Source organism: Heterodontus francisci, unplaced genomic scaffold (assembly GCF_036365525.1).
Source record: "Heterodontus francisci isolate sHetFra1 unplaced genomic scaffold, sHetFra1.hap1 HAP1_SCAFFOLD_124, whole genome shotgun sequence".
Lineage (NCBI taxonomy): Eukaryota > Metazoa > Chordata > Chondrichthyes > Heterodontiformes > Heterodontidae > Heterodontus > Heterodontus francisci.
Genome location: NW_027140322.1, coordinates 2,698,799 through 2,706,256, shown reverse-complemented (window position 1 = coordinate 2,706,256; position 7,458 = coordinate 2,698,799).

The following is a 7,458-nucleotide window of genomic DNA, read 5'->3' as shown; positions in this document are numbered from 1 at the left end:
GTCACCTCCTCAAAAACCTCAATCAAATACGTGAGACATGATTTCCCACGCACAAAGCCATGCTGACTATCCCTAATCAAACCTTGCCTTTCCAAATGCTTGTAAATCCTGTCTCTCAGAATCCCACCAATGATGTAAGGCTCACCAGCCTGTAGTTCGCTGGCTTATCCCTGCTTCCCTTCTTAAATAAAGGCACAACGTTAGCCATTCTCCAGTCTTCCGATACCTCACCTGTGGCTAACAATGACATAAAAATATCTGCCAGTGCCCCAGCAATCTCCTCCTTTGCTTCCTATAGCATCCTAGGATACACCTGGTCAGGCCCTGGAGATTTATCCACCTTAATGCGCTTCAAAACCTCCAACACCTCCTCCTTTGTAATGTTGATATGCTCCAGGATATCTGTTCTCTCCCTTGAACTCACTAGCTTCCATAACCTTCTGCACGGTAAATACAAACTAAAGTATTCATTTAAGACCGCGCCCATTTCCCATGTCTCCACACATCGATTCCCACACTGATCCTTAAGGGGACCCACTCACTCCCTAGTTACGCTTTTACTCTTAATATACTTCTCGAATCTTTTATGATTCTCCGTTATCTTAGCTGCCAGGGAAATCGTCTTTGTGTGTTTTGTTGTAAACTGAATAATTTATCTCAATGGTTAAATCGCCCTGCAAATATAGTTCAGGACAGAACTTATATCGGTATGGTGGTGTTGCTGCCCCAGTATCATGAAGCAGAATTTGTAGATTTCATGTTAAACTTCAGAATACAAGGTGTTAGAATAGGTTTCTTGGTGGAAACCACCGATTTCAGGTAAGGAATTCCTGATGGGAAAGTGTTTCTGATCCAGAATTCCAGTCACCTAGAAAAATAAAATCTGAGTCAATGTGACTATCTCCTTCTGAGAGCAGTGATTATTTATGGTCTAGTTTAAATGGAATGAAATGACATGATAGTTATAAACAAATAGAAATCACGTTCTTTCAGCATTAGCGGCGGGTGGGAATCTTCCCAAACCCATTGCTCATCTTACTATACACACAGAAAGACACACTCGCACTGTGACAGGGCTCCTTCACATGGTGATAGTGAGCAGATTTCTGACAGTGTTCAGTCAGTAACCTGACTATTAAAATGGGGTATTTAAGCGGAAGTGACATTTGTCTAGTGAAAATTCGGTATGAAATATAAAATACAGACCTGAACGCCGGACCTGATAGGAATCCTTGCCAGGTGGAATATTCCCAATCTCTTCATAAATTGCTTGGTACAAACCAGCCAGTGAACCCTTGCCGCTAGTGACAGAACCTGTCAGGTGGATGGTGGGGAGATTAAAGTTTAGTTGCAACCAATGAGCGTTTAACAGTAAATTATCTGCGAACACTTCCAAAATGGCAGAGATTGTGATAGTAAAGAGATAAAGCCAGGTATTGTGAATGCGGAGTAGTTTTATTGTCCGTATTTGTGTATATGTCTTTGTGTCTATTTTTCTACATACTCATATGTTCACCTGCAGCAGACTGGGGACAAATGTGTTCACTGAGGAAAAGTTCAATCAAGTTTGTCAGAAACGATCTCCCCTGACAAAGCCATGCTACTATCCCCGATTAATGCCTGCCTCTCCAAGTGGAGATTAATCCTGTTCTTCTGAATTTTTCCCAATAGTTTCCCTACCACTGATGTTAGATTCATCTGCCTGTAATTACCTGGTTTATCCCTGCTACCTTTCTTGAATAATGGTACCACATTCACTGTCCTTCAGTCCTCTGATACATCTCCTGTACCAGAGAGGATTTGAAAATGTGTGGCAAAGCCCCTGCTATCTCCTCCCTTATCTCACTTAGCAGCCTGGGTCACATCTCATCTGGGTCTGGGGATTTATCCATTTTAAGCCAACTAAAACAGCTAATACTTCCTACCTTTCAATGATAATTTGTTCAAGTATATCACAATCCCATTCCCTGATCTCTACACCTACATGGGTCGTCTCCATGGTGAATACAGATGAAAAATAATCATTTAAAGCCTAATCTACATCCTCCGACTCCACACACTGATGGCCACTAATCGGTGGTAATCTTATCCTCTTGCCCTGAATATACTTCAAAAAGACTTGGGATTGTCCTTCATCTTGCTCCCCCAGTGTTTTTGCATGTCCCCTCTTCGCTCTTCTAATGACTTTTTTAAATACCCCCTACACTTCCTATACTCCTCTAGGGCCTCCACTATTTTCAGCTCACTGATTCTGCCATTAAACTCCTTTTTGTTCCTTATACAATCCTCTAAATCCCTTGACATCCAGGGTCTCCTGGACTTGTTGGTCCTACTCTTCAAGGCTAGGGGAACATGCTGGCTCTGAGCTCTCACTGTTTCCTTTTTGAAGATAAGAGACCATGGGATCCAGAGCAATTTGACAAAGTGGATGCAAAATTGGCCTAGTGGCAGGAGGCAGAGGGTGGTGGTCAAAAGTTGTTTTTGCGAGTGGAAGCCAGTGACCTGTGGTGTACTACAGGAATCGATGCTGAGACTCTTGCTGTTTGCACTGTACCTTTAGATGTAAATACAGGAGGTATGATCAGTAAGTTTGCAGATAACACGAAAATTGCTGATGTCGTAGACAGTGAGGAGGAACGCCTTATATTACAGGACGAAATAGATGTGCTGGTAAGATGGATGGGGTCCGAGCAAATGGAATTTAATCCTGAGAAGTGTGAGGTGATGCATTTTGGGAGGACATTCAAGGCAAGGGAATATACAATGGATGGTAGGACACTAGGGAGTCCAGAAGGTCAGTGGGACCTTGGTGGACTTGTTCATAGATCACTGAAGGCAGAAGCACAGGGAGATAAGGTGGTGAGGAAGGACATATGGGATACTTGCCTTTATTAGCCGAGGCATAGCATATGAGAGCAGGAAGACTATGATGGAGCTCCATGAAATGCTAGTTAGGCCACAGCTGGAGTACTGTGTACAGTTCTGGGCACCACACGATAGGATTGATGTGATTGCACGGGAGAGGATGCTGAGGAGATTCACCAGGCTGTTGCCTGGGCTGGAGCATTTCAGTTCTGTAGAGAGACTGGATAGGCTAGGGTTGTATTCTTGAGCGCAGAGAAGGCTGAGGGGAGACCTGATTGAACTTTACTAAATTACGAAGGGCATTGATAGGATAGATAGGAAGAAACGTTTTCCTTTAGCAGAGGGGTCAGTTGCCTGGGGACATGGATTTAACATAAGGGGCAGGAAGTTTAGTGGGGATTTGAGGAAAAAAATATTCACCCAGAGGATGTGGAGTCTGGAACACACTGCCTGAAGAGATGGTGGAGGCAGGAACCCTCACAACATTTAAGGTGTTTAGATGAGCACGCGAAACACCATAGCATACAAGGCTAAGGGCCGAGTGCTGGAAAATGGGAATAGAATAGATAAGTGCTTGATGGCCGGCACATGCACAATGGGCTGAAGGGCTAGTTTCTGTGCTGTATAACTCTATTACTCTATGACTCGATGACCTGATCTGCTGCTTGTGTTCGTTTGTAAACTACTGCCAGTCTAGTGAGGTTAGAAAGCTTGATCGTATCAGCTTTTGGACTGTCTTGTTTCAGAGCCTGTTCTAGTCGGGTCCTCGGCAGAGATAACAGGCCGAAGCTGTCCGAGCTTTCAAATCTTTCTGAGTAAGAGAGAGAGCTATTTCTATAAGAACTCTATGTTATTATGGAAAGTGTTTTTTATTAAGAGGCCCATTTCTTATAATAAATCAGGAGTGTGTTAGTTGGGTGAAATATGAGTGGAAGCGTTGTCTTGGAATGTAGAATCACCGCTGGTGAATGCAGAAGGTCCTATACAAATTTCATTTGTCAAAATAACAGGCAGACCCGGTTAGACAGCTCGAGATTGGATGCCCAGAGCCAGAATCTGAAGGGCTGGAATTGATACCCAATGGATGAAGGAAGATTTAACAGTCAAATAAATAGCTGAATGTACAGCCCAGAAATTCCAATCAAATTTCCTGATCCATTGTTACAATAAGTAAATTCTTCCAGAGTTTCATGTATTATGTGATGAACTCTCACAGTGAATGTGGACACTTGAAATTACTCTCCAGTTTAAATGTCACCTTTCACTAATTGCGAGCACGTTGAATTGAGAAAACCAGCAAAAAAAATTACAATGTGTTTCTAACAAGGCCACTTGACGGTCCATAGAAAGCTGCAATGAACGAGAGTTTTGGCAGTATGTGACACAATATCTGGGATTTTGTGTTGGATCCGCGGTAAGATATGAGCCTCACCTCTTCTGATTGACTTTTTCTGTATAACCACCATCAGCGAGATGAACACACAGATTAGCAGGACTCCGAAGCAGACCGCAATTAGGATGGAAGTTGTTTTATATCCCTGTTCTTGATGACAACAAGAAAGCTTTAATACAGACACAGTCCATCTTGCATGATAAAATATTTATATAAGTATTTAATAATTAGATCCACTGCTTCCGGGCAATGAGTTGGGCTGAACATTCCCCAGTATGTGTGGTGCACATTGCACCAGAGGAAAGTGTGAGCCAATCTAAATTACAGAGACAGTGCCCCCATGTTTCTGATCAGTACAGGACAGTTCAGGTACAGTCAGAAACTGGGATTAGCGGATTTTCAACCGGACCATTTGAAATATGCGGTGAGGAAAATTTTTTTCCAGTCAGTGAGCACATGCTTATAGTATCTTGAGGAAATGACAAAAGTACCAATTCAACTAATTCAAACCCGAACGCTAGCTGGAATACTAATAATGGTAAGTACCTGCAGATGAGGACGGGTAAACAATCGGAGGCACATCGAGTCCTGTGGAATATATTGTACAAAACGTTCAGGAGGATTTCAGCACTTTCCATTTAAATGATAAAAATTGTTCTTAATTTCCGAACTAATGAGTCAATTTAACAAAACAAGGCACCCTAACCCCACTCTCCAAACCCTGCCACCCTCACCGGAACAAATCACACTGGCATCTTCCTTGTGATCACAGTCAGACTGAGCCGGCGATGAAGAAGGACAGTCGGCCAGAGACGATTCGCTTCCAGTGCATTTCACCTCATCCAGCCAGATAACACCGTCACCTTGGGAAAAAGTAGCTCCTCCTGGGGCCAAAAGAGCGTGACCACAATCCAGCTGTCTGCAGACAACATTGGCATCGGCCAGATCCCAGGAATCATCACACACCGTGCCCCAGCTGTTATTGCACAATATCTCAACTCTCCCGGAGCAGTTGGTGTTACCTCCAAACAGGCGCAACCAATGTCCAGAATCTGGCAAAGAGAATCAATGGTTATTATTGATGTAGTATAAGAAAGTAGTACATGTCAGATAGTTGGTATAATAAAGAGGAAGTAGCACCTGGTGAAAGCCCACGTTTACAATCATATTCTCGAATGCAGTCCTTTGATCTGTGGGGCTGCTCCTCAGTTACTTTTGCTTCTGTTGAGAAGAGAAACATGCTGACTGTATCACACACCAATGTTTGAAATGACACTCGCACATTTAGAGGTTTGTTGTGTTACCTGAACAAACAACACCAGCATCCTCCCTGTGTTCACAGTTGTGTTTACCCCACGGTTCTGTTTGACATTGCCAAAGGAACGATTCGTGTGAAATACATTCCATCCCATCGAGCCAAATGGGTCCGGATCCTTCTCCGAATGACTGAGCATAATAATCGATCGAACTGAGAGGACCGCACTGTAATTGTTTACAGATCACTTCTGCAACACGTTCAACAAGTGTATCCGAGCACACGGTTCCCCAGGTGCCATTGTAGAACACTTCCACTCTCCCCTCACAGCGATGCTTCCCATTCACCAGCCGCAGCTCTTTGTGCTCTGTCAATGACACAAGAAATATCCAGATAGTTAGATTGATAACTCGTTGTATGTTCATACTGCACAGCTCAACACATGCTGCACCGGTTGTGTTCACTGATTTCCAGTAATTATTTCAGAAAAGCGATAGAAAAACACTGACAGCCCATAAAGTAATAAAGAATAATCAACACGGATTTCACAACAGAAAAGACAAACAACGTTATTGAATTCTTTGAAGAAGTTACAGAAAGATAACAGGGATAATGCAGTCGATGTAATATGCATGTTTTTTTTTCAGAAGGCCTCTGACAAGGATCATGACTGAGGTCAGAGCCTGTGAAGTCAAGAGATCAGTGGAAGAATGATAGGAAACCAGCTACAAAGCACACCGTCCGGGTACAATGTGGTAACCCAGAATGGTGGAAGTTGGGAAGTGGTGTTCCACAGGGCTGGGATCACTGCTGCTCAACATTTACATGAGCGATTTGGATTTAGACAAGGGAGACTTAATTTCAAAATTTAAGATGACAGCAATTTGGGGATATAGTTAACACTAAGAAAGACAGAGACAAAATACGGGAATACGTTAATAAACGGGCCGAATGGGCATACAATTGCCAAATAAGTTGAATAGAGATAAGTCTAAGGTGCTCAGTGTTGACAGGAAGAATAAAGAGGCCACGTACTTCTTGCAAAATAAGAGTCAAAATGATGTCGATCAGCAAAGAGATCTCGGGATACAGAGGCACTAATCACTTCGAAAGTGACAGAGACCGAAGTTAGTGATCATAAATAAAGGATAATCACGAATAAATCTAATAAGAAATTCAGGAGAATTTGTTTGTTTTTTTACCTAGGGAGTGGTTTGAATTTTGAATTCCGAACACATGCAATTGCTGAGGTGATTTGCACTGATGCCTTTAAGGTAAAGCTATACAGGTACATGAGGCAGAAAGAAGCAGGAGGATATGCAAAGAGGGTTAGGTGCAATGATGTGGGGTGATACTCGTGGGCAACGTAAACACCACATTGACCAGTTAGTCCGAATGGCCAGATTCCGTGCTGTCCATTGTATGCAATTCGAAGCCATATCTTCCCTGTGAAACCGCGTGCACAACACTACGGAAAATGGGCACATGGAAGCACCTTCACCTGAACACATGATCCTCACATCTTCTTTATGAGAACAGTCGTGGTGACCCCACGATGCTGAGGGACATTCCCAGAGAAATGATTCGTTACCGGAACACGTCAGTTCATCCAACCAAACTGGCCCTGAGCCTGGTCCACAAGATGCAGGAAGTGCCAGGTCCAATGCCTTTCCACAACCCAGCTGTTTGCAAACCACGTCAGCGTCCGCCAGATCCCAGGAATCATCACAAACTGAGCCCCAAGTCCCATTGTAATAAATCTCCACTCGGCCAGTACATGGGCTTCCACCGTCAGACAGCCTTAACTGCACGTGGTCTGTTGGATAACAGTACATGAGGATTATACTTTCAATAGACATTCACATCATCACTCAATACAACTGATTTTACCATCACCAGCTCAAAAAATGAACGTGAAAAGCACCTGTGACAGGTAAATAAAACT